The sequence below is a fragment of the Clarias gariepinus genome, chromosome 4 (assembly GCF_024256425.1).
Source record: "Clarias gariepinus isolate MV-2021 ecotype Netherlands chromosome 4, CGAR_prim_01v2, whole genome shotgun sequence".
NCBI lineage: Eukaryota > Metazoa > Chordata > Actinopteri > Siluriformes > Clariidae > Clarias > Clarias gariepinus.
Genome location: NC_071103.1, coordinates 32,270,328 through 32,288,632, shown reverse-complemented (window position 1 = coordinate 32,288,632; position 18,305 = coordinate 32,270,328).

Below are 18,305 nucleotides of genomic sequence, written 5' to 3'. Positions count from 1 at the left end.
GATGCAGCGTAAAGTGAAGGTTGAGGTGGCAAAGGCCAAACAAAAAGTTGTCTGCTAGGTTGGACAGTAAGGAGGGAGAGGTGTACAGTATCTGTAGAGGTTGGCGTGGCAAAAAAAATAGAGATGGGAAGGATGTGCAGAATGATTAAAGATAGGGACGGAAATGTACTGACAGGTGCCATGAGGGTGATGGGAAGATGGAAGGAGAACTTTGAAGAGTTGATGAATGAGGAAAATGAAAGAGAATGAGAGTAGAAGACGTGACTGTTGTGAAGCAGGAAGTAGCAAAAATCAGTAAGAATGAGGTAAGGAGGGCATTAAAGAGGATAAAGAGTGAAAAGGCAGTTGGTCCTGATGACATACCTATAGAAGTATGAAAGTGCTTAGGAGAGGTGGCAGTAGAGTTTCTGACTAGTCTTTTTAACACGATTTTGTAGAGTGAGAGAATCCCAGAGGAATGGAGGAGAAATGTATTAGTGCCGATTCTTAAGAACAGGAAGAAGAGGAATAAAGCTGATGAGACATACAATGAAGCTTTGGAAAAGAGTAGTGAAAGCTAGGTTAAGGGCAGAGGTGAGCACTTGTGAGCAGCAATATGGTTTCATGCCTCGAAATAGTACAACGAATGCAGCATTTGCTTTAAGAATGCTGATAAAGAACTGAAGAGAAGGTAACAGGGAGTTGCATTGTGTCTTTGTACAGTATATTTAGAGAAAGTGTATGACAGGGTGCCAAGAGAGGAGCTGTGGTGCTGTATGACGAGTCTGGAGTGGCAGAGAAGTATGTTAGAGTGGTGCAGGACATGTATGAGAGCTGTAAGACAGAGGTCAAGGTGGAGGTGGGTCTGCATCTAAGCGTCGGCTCTAAGCCCCTTCTTTACTATGGTGATGGACAGGATGACAGATGAGGTTAGACAGGAGTCTTCATGGATAATGATGTTTGCAGATGACATTGTGCTTTTTAGAGAGAGCAGGGAACAGGTGGAGGAAAATCTAGAGAGATGGAGGTACGCTCTGGAAAGCAGAGGAATATAGCAAGACACAATACATGTGTGCGAATGAGAGAAACCTAAGTGGAACGGTGAGGCTACAGGGAGAAGAGGTAAAGAAGGTACAGGACTTTAAGTACTTAGGGTCAACGGTCCAGAGCAACGGAGAGTGTGGAAAGGAGGTGAAGAGCCGGGTACAGGCAGGTTGGAATAGGTGGAGAAAAGTGTCAGGTGTGAAAGGAAAGATGTTCAAGACAGTGGTGAGACCAGCAATGCTCTATGGCTTAGAGACAGTGGCACTAAAGAAAAGACAGGAGGCAGAGCTGAAGGGAGCAGGGATGGAGATGTTAAGGTTCTTTTTGGGAGTGACAAGGATGGATAGGATCAAGAATGAGTTCATCAGAGGGACAACCCATGTTAGATGTTTTGAAGATAAAGTCAGAGAGGCCAGATTGAGGTGGTTTGGACATGTTCAGAGGAGAGATTGGGAGCATATTGGTAGAAGGATGCTGAGGTTGGAACTGCCAGGCAGGAGGTCTAAAGGAAGATCAAAGAGGAGATGTATGGATGCAGTGAGAGAGGATATGAAGTTAGTTGGTGTGAGAGAAGAGGAAGCAGAGGAGAGGGTTAGATGGAGGCAGATGATTCGCTGTGGCGACCACTGAAAGGGATTAGCTGAAAGACAAAGAAGAATAATTAAATATTACAGGTTGAAGCCCACATATAGTATGTTTTTAATGCAACAAAGATGACCCCCATAATTTTAACTGTAATTTACTAAATTTTGTTTAATTAAATTTTTTTATTTATTATTGGTTTCCTAATTAGTGGCTAAATATTAGGAAATTGCACAAAATATACCTAGTTGGCAGGATCTTAAATCTGCATTTTATTACAGTACGATCAGTAGGAAAGAAAGGATATAGAAGATCTTATGTTTAGGCATTGTTTACACTTTAAGTTGTACTTCTTTTGACATCAGCTGAATACACTCCCTGCTCTATAAACTGAGAGTGAATCAGGAATGAGAAATCGAAATGGGAAAGATTGTTTCGTCTTAACATTATTCCAGTGTGTTAATATTTATATATATATATATATATATATATAATATATACTTATATAATTTCAGCACTGTTATTTTACTGTACACGCATGTAAAAAGTCCAGTAAGCAACATTAACAGAGTCACTGGTTTATGTACTGTAAGTCCACCACTGCAGAACAGGCCAACTGATTTCACTTATGGTGCATGTTAAACTTCAGGCAAATACCCTAAGTACTGCAAAAGCTTCATTAAATTCTGTCCAGGAAGTTTGCAAGATGCTGTGACAAAAAAAAAACAACAGACAGATAACATTAAAAGAGCGAGTTCTGACCAGTGTATAGATAAAATTTTTATTATTTATTTTTTATATATAACACCACATCACAAAACTTCCTATTACATACGGGGATATCTTCCAATTATCACAATTTTATTTATCAAAGGATAAAGTGAATTTGTTCTGCCTTACTGTACTGTATTTCTTGCCTGGAATTTGTTGCATGTTTCCTGAGTAAATGGCCTGTTAAAAATCTTGTTTATAAAAAAATAAGCAATGCAATATGATTAATATCTTTCTTACTCTAACCATGTTGGACTATATACATGATCCTATTGCATATCTTATTCTTGCCAAACCCTACCATGAATATTTCAGGAGCAACAACAGAATTTCCTTACAAGATAGCATCTGATCTTATTAATTTCTTATGAATTATTTACTGTGCGAAAACGTCTTTAGAGTGAACATTTGCATCCCTTTCATATTTATTAAAGACTACTTAAGCAGTAATACAAGCAGCAATTAGATGTTTGGTTAACCACCAAAATGTACAGGATGGCATGGTGGCGTAATGCCCAGCACTGTGGACCTCATACCTACAGTGTCCATGAGTCTGCTTGCATGGAGTGGGATGTTCTTCCTGTACTGGGTGGGTTTCCTCTGGTTACCCTGGTTTTCTCCTACAATCCAAAGACATGCAGTTCATTCCAATTCGCCTGCAGTGTGTGCGCTGCAGTAGGTTGACACCTCGTCCTTGCTGCCCTGGGATAGGTTTCAGCTTAACTTAAGGCTTAACTTAGCTCTCCCATCACCCTATATAGGATAAGTCATATAGATAATGAGTGAGTGAGAGTATAATGAAGAGTATGTTTTGGGTAGGATTTATTATATATCTCTGAAGATTACTGGGTAAACATTCTGTCTTTACCTGATTGTACTGGATTTGTTGTTTTTAGTTCTTAGTTAAATTTAGGCTTATTTTTCCCCAGCATTATTGCAGGTTTTATGTCCAATTTGTGGTATGAAATGACCCTAGGAAGCATAATCTAATAATTACAGTAAACATTAATGTCAGTATAACTGTTTTACAATTTAAAAATAGACTGAGGCCTGGTAGAAATGCACTTAACCGCGTTTTCTGCTGCAATAAATACAATGACCAGCATTACTTTTCCCTATTTGTGTAGCAATTTAAGTTTTTTTTTTTTTTTTTTTTTAAAACGAGAGCAAAGGCAACCCATAGCTTGAATGATTCATTGGCCTGCATTAAACTCAGATGAAGTGTATGCAATGCGTGGCTCAGTAGGACAAGACAAGGCAGGGAACGGGAATGGGTGACATTAATCAAAAGAGGCTGTATGACAGTTGTTGTGATTGTATCTGACAGGCAATATGTAAATTTTTCATAACCAAACACGGTCGTTTTTTTTGAACCACATTTAATAGGCATTTAACAGCAGCAGTATACAAAACTCTAAACCTTGGCCACACAAGCCTTTTCCACATTAACCCTGTCACTCAGTCACTGTACTGAAAGGTCTGTTACTTGTGTTTGATTCATGCTGGTGCAATATAAATGATGATGTGTTGACTAACAAATGATCCAGAATATTAAAAAAAAATGAACATCTGCCTTTATAATAGCTTTGGCTTTTATAGATCCGAACCAAAATGAGAGGTTAGTAGCAGCATTCTTGATGAATAAACATGTGCAAACAGACTATACTTTGTGTCTAATACAAGATACACATTTAATAACTAACATACCTCTTGTAAATTTCCATACACATAAAGTCATATTAAAGCTAGAGTAAACATGTAAACGTGATTTGCAGCTTATATATATTCAGGGTTTCTTCTTCCTCACTTACAGTTAAGGAAATGCATAACATTTCATTTCTATTACTTTAAATTCTACTACAGTACTACTTTTTATTCTACTACTGCTGCTGCTGCTGCTACTAATACTACTACAATTCATCCATCCATCCATCCATCCATCAATCCATCCATCCATCCATATGAATAGAAAGATTCTCATTAAAAGTAAGGGTTTAAGAATGATTACATTCTGTCTGTTCTCCAAAACTTATAACTTGTTCTGCCAAAGGGTCAAAACTGATTACCTTTTTAAGCTCGCAATGAGTTACGGTGTCCAGTCCACTATAAATATCTCAGGGAAATGTGTGTGTGTGTGCGTGCGTGCGTGTTTAGTAAAGCTCCTGGTGGAATTTTTCTTTCTGAGCTAGCATGGTAATGATCTTATCTTATCCTATCCTATTTTAGATAAATTAAGGCATATAAATATTAAACAGTTCTCAGTATTAAGAAATCAATCCAGGACAGAAAGACTATAAAACACCGGTCAGTATAGTCACCTAGTGGGCATGCTTTGATACTGCAGGTAAAAGGCTTATGCAGCTATTTTTAAAAAATAATTTAGAAGTCCTAAACATTATGAAGCAAGGTTATTGCTCAGTTCAGGTAGGCCACTGGCAGGCATTAAACTCTACCTGCTTCTGTGTTTAAGAACATAACCCCAGCCTGGTATATCTCCTTCCCTAGAACAAAGCTGTCGCTAAACAGGGTAAAGATATGGGATAAAAAAATAATTAAAAAAAGGTAATATTTTTGCATTTGTGCTGAAATGAATTTAAAAGCCGGCATCCTGTGGTCAGCATACAACGTTTTGATGTTTATTAGCTTCCCAAACAGACAAAAGGGGGCACTGTTGAGTTATTATTATTCTTTTTTTTTCTTCCACCTATTGCATGCATGCCTGTAGGACAATCTAAGAGAACACTAAGCCAAAGATCCAGTGTGGAGTGTTTTGGGATTCACCAAAATGCCACTCCATGATTGTGATACCGCAAATCCGATTTGATGTATTGGTATTCATGAACATCCTCACCAGTGTAATTTGCACAGAAAGCATTACTAGTGTGCAGATATACCATGAAAAACTTGAATATTACATTATTTCCATCCCTCTAGTCGTACTCTGCCTTCAAGAACATTATCTCCATGGATTAGAATTGAGATTTGGCTTAGACATAAGGTCTCCTGTTCCTAGCCAGAGGAAGCCCACCTGGAAAAAAAATACATATTTAGCTACAGTGTTCTAATTAGATGTCGACCTGAATGCAGCTTGAGCTTCAAACATTGCACCTTGACAGTATGTAGGTGCGCGAGGTTTTATTAAACATTTTTCTTTCCTACTCTGGACATCGAAATGACACTTGTTTGGAAGCTAAGTATTACCAATAAAGTTCCACTAGAGGGCTGTGCAGTAATTCCATTAAATGTGCGCGTGTGCTCAATGATGTTTTTGTGAGCATCTTCAGTGAGTCACCTCCACCTCCCCCACCGTCTCTCTCTCTATACATAAAACCGTGCTGATGCTGGATCAATGTGAGGTTACATGTTTCATTTCAAAATGGGAGGAAATTTAACATCGTGCTCTAAATAGGCTATTACAACTGAAAAGCATCATGTGCCTTCCTGCTGGAACAAAGAGAAGTAAAGGAAACTGTAGTCTACATTGAGCATTTGATTCCACTCAAATTGAATCCGGGAACATCTTAATGCTTTGTTTCCTCTCTCGCCAACCGCTGGGCCCGTCTGAAGAAAGATGATAAAAGCAACTCATCCTCTCAGTCAGGTTTCTCATCTGCAGGCAAAAAGAAGAAGAAAGCTTAACATCAAAAATTCAAAAAAAGATGAATGACATAGCGAGTTCAGCTAAGCACTCTACATGTGAGATTCATGCCTTTCTTATACATTTCTTTGAGCTTTGTCTTTCTATGACAGGAATCGGTGTTGCCTGATTGCAAACGTTCTCAACAACACCCTGTGCTGGAATGAAAATGGCACAGCACAACACAACGACTCTGAGATCCAGTCACGTTTCTGAGAGGTTTGTTACTTCTATGCAATTCATGCATGCCCAATTATTTCTATTGATTTAAATAATCACCATGGAGCTGCAGATATTCACTAAATCATTGTTTGAAATCCAGTCTCTCTCAGGACAACATGCACACAGACTGATTCAGATACTTCACACCTATAAAATTTTTTTTGCATAGATAATCCACCAAGGACATGTTTTTGAAAAGTGAGAGAAATTGGAAAGGACACGTGAAGAACATGCAAAACTGCGCACTGACAGCAACCTGAGGCCCAAATCGAACCGAGGACCCATGAGGGTGTAAAGCCCAGAGGTCTGTTATTTCTAGACTCAATTAATCATTGCTAACTCATATTGATTTGGGTAATCATTATAGTGCTGTGGGTTTTGATTAAATTCATTATCAGGCATTATAAAACAACAACTCAATTTCTACTAGGTGTCTGTTCCTTTGTGGCTATGGATTTGGGTTGCTGATCCAAAGGTTTAAATTTTTGCTACAGTATTTCAATATTCCTAACTTCCAAATCCTGAATTGTTTAACTTTGTTTGTTCTATGAGCCTTGAAGTGTTCTTGAAAAAGTTGTTTGGGGTTTGTTGCTGCCAAAATCTTGTGTAGTCTGCATCGAGTGTTGAAGCCAACCAGTCTTGGTGCTGCATGCAGAGGGACAATATTGGTACAAATTGTCATATTTCACTGGAGAAAAGGCTTGTTATGATCAGTGCAGGAGATAGAACGCCTTGTTGATATACAGTATAAAACCAAGTGTTCATTGGACTGGAGCACTGTAATTAGCTCTTTGTATGCAATGCTTGCACTTAAACCACACACAAAAAAATGCAATCCTGCATAACTAAAAAATGGATTGTATCAGTTCCTTGTTTATAGGTACACAATGATGTCCCATGCATTGAAAACCAGCTGCTCCTCACTTGAGTCTGCTTGTATGGAGTTTGTATGTTCTTCCCATGCTTGATGTGTTTCCTCTGGGTAATCCAGTTTCCTACCATAGTCTAAAGACATGCAAATTAGGCTAACTGGCAGTTATTCCCATAGGGCAAATTTCCATAGCATGTGTGAGTGTGTGAGCTTGTATCTGTGCGATGGATTTTCACCTACTGTATGTACGGTGTACTTCACCTTCTGCCCCGAGTTCTCCCTGGACTACTCTCCAGGCTTCCTGAAACCATGTACAGGATAAGCGGTCTAGAGGACGAGTGAGAGTGTCTGTCACTGCTTCAGTGTTGTGTGTGTGTGTGTGTGTGTGTGTGTGTGGAAAACATCCTAAGAATGATCACCATCCAGCTAGAAACCTCTGTAGTCCAACTAGGAACCATGGAGGCCAATGGTGATTTCCATTTTACAGTCATGGTAGGACCTCCAATAAACATTTACAAGTGCATTCACACACTACGATGATGTTTAGTCTAAACTGCATGCCTTTGGACTGGTGAGAGAAAACCCACCAATCATGGGGAAAACATGCAAACTCTACGCACACAGACCCCAGTGTGGGAATCGAACCTGGACACTGGAGGTGCAACTAAAGCCATACTTTAGTCTGCTGCTTCTGAATCCCCCTTGCAACCTCATGACTAAAGAATGCAGTCTCGCCACTTATAAAAATGCTTCTGGGCTGGAAAATCATTGCTTTTTAAAGTCTATTTTAACAAAGGGTTATGAGGAATTTTAGTTGATATTAAACCGTGCTGGAAACACTCAATCAAAAGTTTAAATAAACTGATTAGGCAGAAGTTCAGTATCATTAAGCCTGATAGTTAGGCACACAAACACTCAGAGCTCCTACAGTGCCTGTTGGGTCGGGGTGCTCTCTTTTCTTTCTTGCTTGCTTTCTTTCTTTGTTAAAGAAGGAAGATTAAAAGAACAGGATGAGATGCCACGCTCCCGTCTCAATGCACGCTCAGAGGCGCACGCGCCCGCACACACACACGCGCGCGCCATTTCTGTCGTCTCCATCGGTTTTTCTCCCCGCGAGACCCACACCTGCATTTTGCTGCGTCACACTCGGCGGCGCGTGCGAGACGAAAACGTTTTAATTACGGCTCGCGCGTGCAGCCTGCGGGGACCGAAACGCGCATCACCTTATTTCTAGTCTTATTTATTTATTTATTTATATGCAGAAACATAAATATAAATTATCAATCTTTCTTTCTTTTATATTTGTATTTAACCCTTTACTGATGTGTGAGGTAGGTTTTTTTTGTTTGTTTTTGTTTTTATTTTTTTATGGAGCAACACTATCAAATTAATATGAATAATAATAATAAAAAAAACTCTGAATTAAAAAGGAAGAAAAAAAAACATGTCCCTACTTCAACACTGATATACTGTGCATCCATCTACTGTGCATGCATAGTCCAGTTAGGGATGGTGGAGGCTGTTGTATTTATAATTTTTTTTCACGACCGTGGTAGGACCTTAGATCAACATTCACACACTACAGAAGCACCATTTAGCCTAATCTGCATGTCTTTGGACTGTGGGAATAAAACCTGAGTACCCTGAGGAAACCCACCAAGCACAAGGAGAACCTGTAAACTCTACACACAGACCCCGAGGTGGGAATCAAATCCTCGACATTGGAGGTGCAAGGCGACAGTACTAACCACTGTGCTGCTATCACGGCATATACTGTGCATACAGCCTTTGTATAAGATCTTTTAATCTTCGCCAAACTTAAAATGTGTTGACTAAATGTGTGTGGGTTGATTTTTTTCCTTCCCTATTAATCACTAGAGAGGCAGACTGAGGGAAGGGAACTAATGTAAGCAATATTTTGTTTATAGCTGGAGCATATGCATGAGCATCAAGGCTTTCCATGCAGACTGGTTTGGACAAGAATTTCCCCCTTCTGTTTCATCTTGGCCCATACAGTAAACATCTTAGCATAGTTTACCAGCAAATATTGGCCACATTAGATTAAAGCCCTCATTAATGCAAGAAGCGTTTTTCCCCCAAGCTGACAAGGGTGGAAGGAAATTTGCTGAGTTAAGTTTTATATACATAGGCAAGCTTTTTGGACTTTTGTATTATATTAAATCATACAATATCACACTCAAGGTCATGCTGTTGTGCTGAATATCAGCATGGCTGTGGTGTGGTCGTAGGCATGAAGGCACAGCCTGAATAACTTATACTTTATGACTTTGTGGTGCATGCATATCTCATACAACCATCATGTAGCTTGGTCAGTGATTCAACGTTTTTACTTTGGATGTTGGCAAGGAACCTTTATACTGTTTTTGTTCTGTAAATAAACCACTTGCAATACAATCACTTGCGTGTGTGCTTTTGCTGGTCAGCCACCCTATCTAAGCCGGTTGGCAAATATATCGAAGCACAGTGGACGGAGATAACAGTTAATTTATCAAATTGTAAACTTAACACTTGCTTACATACTTGTTTGCTTACATACTTGCTTACTTACTTTGCTTGCTTGCCTACTTATGTTTAATTTCAGAGAACATGTGTGTGTATTAGTTTTTTTTTACTTTTGATATATTTGATGCTTGAATATAAAGATCACTTGAACATTTGAGCTAACTCATTTGAAATCTATCAAATAATATGATTCTATTTGTAAAAGGCGTAGGACAACTGTTTTGTGTGTCTAAACTTATACTGTACATGTGCTTTGATTGGGGTATTACTGGTGAGATTTTGAGAGTTCACACAAAGCAATAGCAACCCTGGGAGATCAGTATTGAGATAGGCCACTTGTTGGTCTATCCCAATTTTTTTGTATTTTGCAATCTGGATAACTTTTCCCACACATTGTCTGAATTTATAGCTAGTCTGGTACAGTATATGTTACATCAACAAATAGGGTTAGCCTACAAAATTAGTGCTCTGGTGGTTTGTGTGAACAGCGTGTCCTGGGATGGAGTCCAATACCTGGCCTGAATTATTGTTTAAGTCCACCCCTGCCCAAAACATTATAAATAAATGTTTAGGTGCTAGCATAAATCTGTACCCTACTGGTGTGGTGTTTCACTGACATACTGTATCTTATACAGAGTGGTTTGCACATTGTCGAATGCTACATAACTGAAAACATGTTGAGTAAAAAAAGCTTTGACTTTAAATGAACATCTCTTGGTCATGCTCTTTGATTGCACAGTTGTTGTGCATGCGAGTAGATTCTGCCCCATGCTGTCATGATGAGAAACTCAGCTGGCAGTTATACAAAAGCTCATATGCAATCAATTACCACAACACAGAGACTGCTTGTATAGGGAAAAAAAACTTAATTAGTATTAGAGATTAAGACAAGGTAGAACAATCCAGTACTTTTTTTTTTTTTTTTTTTTGACATGCATTACATGTTTCTGTCGGTTGACTTCGGATTAGACTTTAGATGCTTCTACTTCTACTAAGTCTGTGATTGTCCCTGTGGGGGGTCTATGCGTGGTGTAACTTCATATGAGATAATTATTCATTCATTTATTCGTCTTCAGTAAGCGCTTTATTCTGGTCAGGGTCATGGTGGATCTGCAGCCTATCATGCAGAAAAGCAGGAAGGCAGTTTAAATGGCGGTTTCTGGGGTTTTGTGATAAACATGTGACATGCACTATGATGACACCAACATGGTCACAGGATTTTTTAAAGCATTTTTTAAAGAGAGAATGTAATTACAATGTGTTGCAGAGTTGTAACTTAAAAGAAAAAGAAAGTGCATAAGTATGCAGCACTACTAAAATTTTCTGAAATGGTAGCATTTTACAGTTGAAAAAAAATTGGGTTTACTGCAGCAGCACCCACCCCCACTCCAGCACCCCCCCCCCCCCCCCTTTCTGCGTGTCCTTGCCATCCCTTGGGCATGAGTCAGGAACACACCAGAGACAGGGCGCCATTCTGGAGCTTTGAGTCCAGTGTTTGCTGTTTTTTTCTATTTTTTTTAACCTTTGATTTGATATTATATGACATGAAGAATGGTATGTGAGGAAAAATATCTCTTGTTTTTTTTTTTTTTTTTTTTTAGGTGCTAACGGCAAAAACTGATCATTATCCCTTTTACGTGATATAACTGAATTACTTTTTTGTCCTTTTCAACATTACAATACTGTAACTGCACGATCAATATCCCCTATGGTGATAATGAGCACACAGTACAGTACCAATAAACAAATCAACACCGGAATTGCTAACCATATCACAAATATTTTAATCGAAATAAAAACAAATTGTTTCGTGGTAATGTTTTCCTTTAAGGGATTTAAGAATGTACGAAGGTTGATTATGTAAAATGCATTGTTGTGTGGTGTGTGGCCTTCAAGGCTTACATTTGTTCAATGAACAGTGCAGCAGCCATCCTGTACTGGACTCTAATACCTCGGGCTCACACTTATTACATAGGAGTGTGGGTGTCTTTTCAAGGTGCCGACATGTTCTTGGTGAAAAACAGGCCAGAAATAATTGCATCTGAAGACAGTTTAGCCTGATTGGCCAACCTGTTATTGTGATTGCCTTGAATTCATCCTTGGCTGGCCCTGAATGTGGAGCGAGTGGCCTGTGAAGGGAGCTAATGAACACGGCACTGAGCAGCAGCTGCACAGAACAGCTGGGCCACAAACAGCCTCTCATATCAGAAACCATAGTAACCTCACCCATTCTCACCCATTCGTCATTCGTCAACTGTAAACTGCTGGTGGAAGTATCGCTGGCTGAAAACCAACGTTTTTATAGAGCAACGGCAGAAGGTCTGTGTATATATCTAGATGTTTGTTATCTGCCTAACTACTTTTGCTCACCTCCATTTATTCATCTATCTATTCAGTATATTGAACTACCTGGTAATAATAGACACTGGGAAAGCAATTTTCAGGTGAGATCTTATGATTTCAGGTCAGAGCTTTTCTGGGTCTCATCTGCGCACGTTCCTGTCCTCCGGCAATGCTCAGCATGGACCTTTCTCAGTGCACACACACACACACACACACACACACACACACATAGATGTTTGTTTTTCTATCATTGTGAGGACCTTTTATTCACTGATGCGGCAAATTAATCTTGTGTCAACCCTAATTCTAACCTTAATCTAAAAGGATAGAAAAAAAAAAAGTCCTTCTCATTTTTTTTTTCTTGGAGATCAACTGTATAACCAGCCAACTCGCAGTGAACAGGAACTTGCTAATCAGACGGTTATCATGAATTATAAAAGCATTCGGATCAAAGTCATGCAGAATTCTCCAAGATAAATATGTTGGTACTAATGTATGCAGATAATACATATGAAAGGTGGATGATAAGAATGAATAAACACACTCTCCTTTAGCCAGGCTTGGGCTGAGTGAGCACATCCTTCCCTGCAGGTTTAATTTCATGCTTGCAGCATTAGAATAATTTGTTTGGCATGGAGAGCAGACAGACGCGGGGGGCATGTAGCCATCTCCACAACCTGTTTGATCATCATTAACGGCAATAGGGGGAGGCTCGCTCTTCCTCTGTGAACAACAGCCTCTAGCAATAGCTGTACATCATGGGGCAAGGAACGCTGAAGTCTGCAGATTGGTCAGAGTGGATCCCTCTCTGTCCATGCAGGGGGCTGGCAGAGAGATCAGCAGGACGCTTCATGAGTCGAGACCTCTTCCCTTAAAACAGTGAATAACGTCCTTTATCGAGAATTGTAGGTGCTGCTGATGTATGATACCGAGTGCTAGCTCTGCTTTGTGGTCTTTTAAAATTGATTGCAGACCTTTTCTTTGGGCTTAGGGGATGCTGAGGAGTGAAAGTGAAGGAGTGTCTTATACAGCCATTAATCTGATCCACATGTGATTTTTATTCCTCATTCTCGTTAATTTACCAGCTTTCCTTTGTCATTTGCACCTTTCACCTTTCCGCACACACTTTTTACACCCCTATTATTCTGCTTTTGACATCTACAAATGATGTAAGGTTGTTTCTATCCAAACGGAGAAAAACTGCAGTATTGCTACACATAGAATAGATAGTGTAACCTCTGTGTATTCTGTGATGTTTCTTTTATAGGCGTCAATCTAGGTTAAAAATTAATGTCTGCTTGTCTTACTGTTCACCTTAGCAAGAATGAGTGCACAACTTGTCCATGCAGTTATCAGATAATCGTTCACGTGGCATCAGCTTAATGTTAAAAAAAAACAAAAAAAACATGCATGCAGATACAAGTCAAGAGCTTCAGGTCATATTCACATCAAACATCAGAATAAAGAATTTTTTTTTATCTTATTGACTTTAAACAAAACATGACACAGTTGTTAGTGCCAGACAGGCTTGGTTTGAGTGTTTCAGGAAGAGCTGATCTCCTAGGATTTGCACACATAACAGTCTCTCAAGATGACACAGACTGCTGTAAAAAAACAAAAACAAAAACAAACATAAAAACAATGCATGATCAACAGTTGTAAGGATTGAAATGTCTTGGCGTTTTTGTAATACTCAATGCAAACATAACGTAAACATAACACAAACATAACAATTTTTAACATTCTGATGTATGATGTGAAAGTAACTGAAACTCTTAATCTGCATCTGAATAACTTATGATTATATGATTGGCAGAATGGGTAACTGAAAGGATAAGCATACTGTACGTTTTGGAGTCTGTAATAAATTTTATATAAACACAATCGGATATTACGTTAACACCACCACCAGATGAATTGAATAACATCCCAAGACTTATCCATAATGTTGCACAAACTGCCAAAAAAAAAAGGCAGTGCTGGCCATAGTAGAAAGGTATCAGAACACCAGGCGCACCACAGTCTGTCATGCATGGGGGTTATTAGGCAAAGAGTCCAATGTTGTCAACCCAGCCTCAAAATTATCCAGATCCTAGGGAAGTGCTGAACAAACAAGTCCGATCCATAGAGCCCACATCTTGCAACCTACAGCACCCAAAAGATCTGCCGCTATACACACATTTAACGCATAGTAGAAAGCTTCATAGATTTGTGCTTTTTTTTTTTTTACAACATTCAGTCTCAAAGTGTACTGCTTTTTGCTTTCATATAAGTTCGACAAAAATGACAGCTTGATATTTGCTGCAGTGCTTAGGCACAGCTAGAAAAGCTGCGATCATTAGATTGCTCAAGTACATAACAGGACATCCTATGCATAATTTTTCCTATTCCACAGCAATTTGCCAGCATTTTTCTTTTTACCCTGTTATTTGTTAAAGAACACACAGTACCATTTATCTGTTTAATGCTCTGACATGTCCATGAAACAAGTCATTTCCTATTTCACTGTAAAACCTATAGGCAGTTGCTCCCTCATTGGCCTCTCATTTCTCTCCTTCTTTCTTGAAGCCAATAGATAGACAAAAAGGAAACTTGTCACATAACTCAGAAACTGCGAATGCAGTGTCCTATGTCTTGAACTTCCCCTAAGGCAAAAAAGTTAAAGGAATGGCTTTACGTTTAAGTGCTAGCACTGACTGAATTTTCTCTCTCTCTCACTCATTCTCTATAATGCTTATCCTATGCAGGATTTCATGGGGCCTGGAGCTTATCCTAGGGAACTCGAGACAGAAGGCAGGGTGCATCCTGGATCGGGTGCCAATCCATCTCAGGGCACAAGCACACACACACCTACACACACACACACACACGCACACACACACGCACTATGGGCAATTTGGAAACATCAACTAACAACTCCTCTGTAGGTATTTGGACTATTGGAGACTATTGGAAAAAACCTGGAGTACCTGGATGAAACCAAACTGCAAACTGCATGCACATAGATTGGAGAGCTTGATTTAAAACTGTATGACCCCTACTGAGTTCCTTTTTTACTTGAATGTTAAATAAATGTATATCCTTTAAAAAGCTTCAGTGTTAAAATAAATAAAACAATACAAAATAACTGTTCATTCTTAGACATAAATTATGTGTATGGCATCAACAATTCCCTTTAAACAGGTTGTTAATACAGAAACACTAATGTATCAGAATGAGTGCATTAAAATAGACATTTGATTTACCTTGCAGCCAGCACTACTGTCTGAACTACTGTTATAGAAAATTAATCACCATCGTCTGACCAGTTTAACAGCTCTGTGGTATAATATGTAATAAATCCTGTATTGATTTTTTTTTGTAACGTGAATTTCTTTAAAATCACATACTAGGAAACTATTTACTCTGTGCAATCCTTGTAGTGAATAGCAAAATGAAGAAACCAGTTAATTAAAATCCTCACTGAAAATTCCCGTGATACTACTGCCAATGCTGATGAATTAAATTATTGTTGGAGATTACATAACAGGAGTAACCCTATGAACCAGTTCTCTGTCTGAGAAAATGTACAGTATTTATCTTCAATAAGTTTAAGCCATTTACAGTTGTCTCAATCATATCATCATAAATATGAACACAGCAATCTAATGTTCTGTTCACTACATGCTTATTACCTTCTGTTTATAACCAGCCCACCCCTCTTGAATTACTCTGAAAGACTTGAAGGCCATGCCAGTGTTTTTTATTTAGTTTGTTGGATGACTTCTTGAAGGCTCAAGGGATCAAATCCGCATAACTCCAGACTTTAGGTACAGGATTGACAGTTTTCAAAATAGAGAAAGAAAATCACACACGTATATTTACAACCCATGCCAAGGTCAAATGTATTCCTGGTAAAAAAAAAAAAAAAAAAAGAAAAGAAAAAGAAATCTGCCCTACAGTATTTACGCCTTCGTCTGCACTTTAATTTGCTTTAATTTATTAATAACCAAAGTCAAAATTTGTTAATCATTTTGATATTTTTAAAAATGACCCTAAGGCCCCCCTTTTTTTTTTTTTTTGCTAAACTTGCTACTGTGAAATGGATAGCAACATTTACTAAAATAAGATAGACCGTTGAGTTTGCATGTGGAGTTTCTTCCCATGCTTGGTGGGTTTCCCTGCAATGGATTGGCACCTGATTGTGCCCTAAGTTCCTTGGGATCGGCTCCAGGCCCCCCATAACCTTACACAGCATCAGTGGTATATGAGTCATTCTGTAATTTGGAATAAATTTCTCAGAAGTGAAAAAAGTACAAAAACAAAGTTCTTTATGATAAGTTAGTAAATTCTGTAAGTGTAACATATCTACTAGTTGCACAACTTATACACTATGTTTATTTTTTTAAGGTAAAGGATGGTTTTACTACTTGCTTTGCAAACTTTGTTACTAACAGAACTCCATCCTGCAATTCATAAATGATTTGTCCCAATGCCATGTGACCAGAATTAAATGATGTAATTTTTCTTTTGTGGCAGCTACTTTTATCTGCTCTTACAAATATACTCCCCTCCTTGCAGGATCAGCATGTCCACCAGCCATGTATCTCCTTTTTTTATGTATTTAAAACAATTGAATTTTAAAAGTGTGTTGACAAAAGAGAACGTGAAAATGTGCCCATATCAATAATATGAGCTGTGATGTACTATACTATTGTGACGTACTATACTGTGCTGTATCTATACTATTGGGAATCATAGTTGACAATTTCCTTATTTTTCTGGTTCAGATAAAGTACTTCTTTGAGGTATTAAAATATTCGAAAACAGGACACTTACCACAGTGTGTTTAAAATGTAAGTCACATGTCCTGGGGATAAATCATTTTTCAATTAGTTCTGTTGGTACCTTTTGCAGATGTATTAATACACTGAAATTATTTAAGTAAGAAAATCAATTTTAAATTATAATCTTTTAGTATTTTGTCCTAAATAAAAAAAAAAGTTAAACAATTGAATTATTTTTATTCATGGATGGATGGAAGATCATCTGCTTATGTTTGCAGAGCAATTATTATTATTATTATTATTATTATTATTATTATTATTATTATTATTATTATTATACATAGACATGTAATCTTAGAACTTTTATATTATTCCAAGCAAACACTAAGATTGGATTTTGTTGAATTCTTCTCATGCCATTGGTCTCAAGTATGTTTGCATCTTTTGTTAATTTGTTGCCTTCAACTATTTAGGCCTAGTGATGGATTGTTGGCTCATCCAGGGTATATTTATAATTGTGCCTGAGATAGGCTTAATATCCATAAGTCTAGTTTGTAAACAGTACCAAGATTGACTCTTTGTTAATGCCCCTGGAATACTTTGATACGGTCTGGATGTTGTTCATAGTCATGAAAGTCTTTACAAGATATTTCTATGTTTATTTCTAGTCTGACCCTTTCCGCTTTGTGGTTTTGCTTGTTTCTGAATTCTGAATTGGTTTTGAATAATTTATTAAATGACAAACTCACATCCAATCTATTTGAAATCTCATATTTTTTTCCGAAACGCGAGCCTTGTGAATCTCATTACGGTTTCAAGGTGGATGTGTACATGACTCAGGGCACAGGATGGCTCCATAAATAGTCCTTAGAAATGAACAGTTATTAGTGACATTTACATTGATTGTATTCCAAGCCAATTATTTGTCTTTTTTTATATATTTGTTCTATCCATAATGGATATTACATGGTAGCAATTTACATAATTGCAATTAAAGTATTAAAATTTTTCCTGTTGTTACTTCCAAGTTGCCATGTTTTTACTGACCACGCTGATGAAACATTGAAAACTATTGTGCTCTAGACGACCTAATAATTTTCTGGTTCTCACGTGAAGAAGTCAGAGCTTAAAAACACCTCATTTGTTTAGTACAGCACAATACTTAACCCCCTTCCCCCCACTCTCGTAGACACATTCTCTCTCTCTCTCTCTCTCTCTCTCTCTCTCTCTCTCTCTCTCTCTCTCTATCCCAGTGTTTTTATATGTCACTCCATATTTACCCACACTCTTTAATTTGAGTCGAGAAAGGCTACCTGGTGATTTAAACCATGTAGAATGGAACAGAGCTCACCTGTAAATTGAAAGATTTATTATTACACTTATTATTATCATCTGACGACGAGAGATGATGTTCCGGCGGAGAAAGCGACCCTCTTCCTATCCTGCTTGTCTTAAACAAATATGCTGGAGGGCTGGCGAAGCAGCTACACAACACAGTATTACATCTGACACTTCCATTTTTTTTTTCCTTTGGCTGTCACAGGTATGTTAGCTTGGCAGCTTGGAA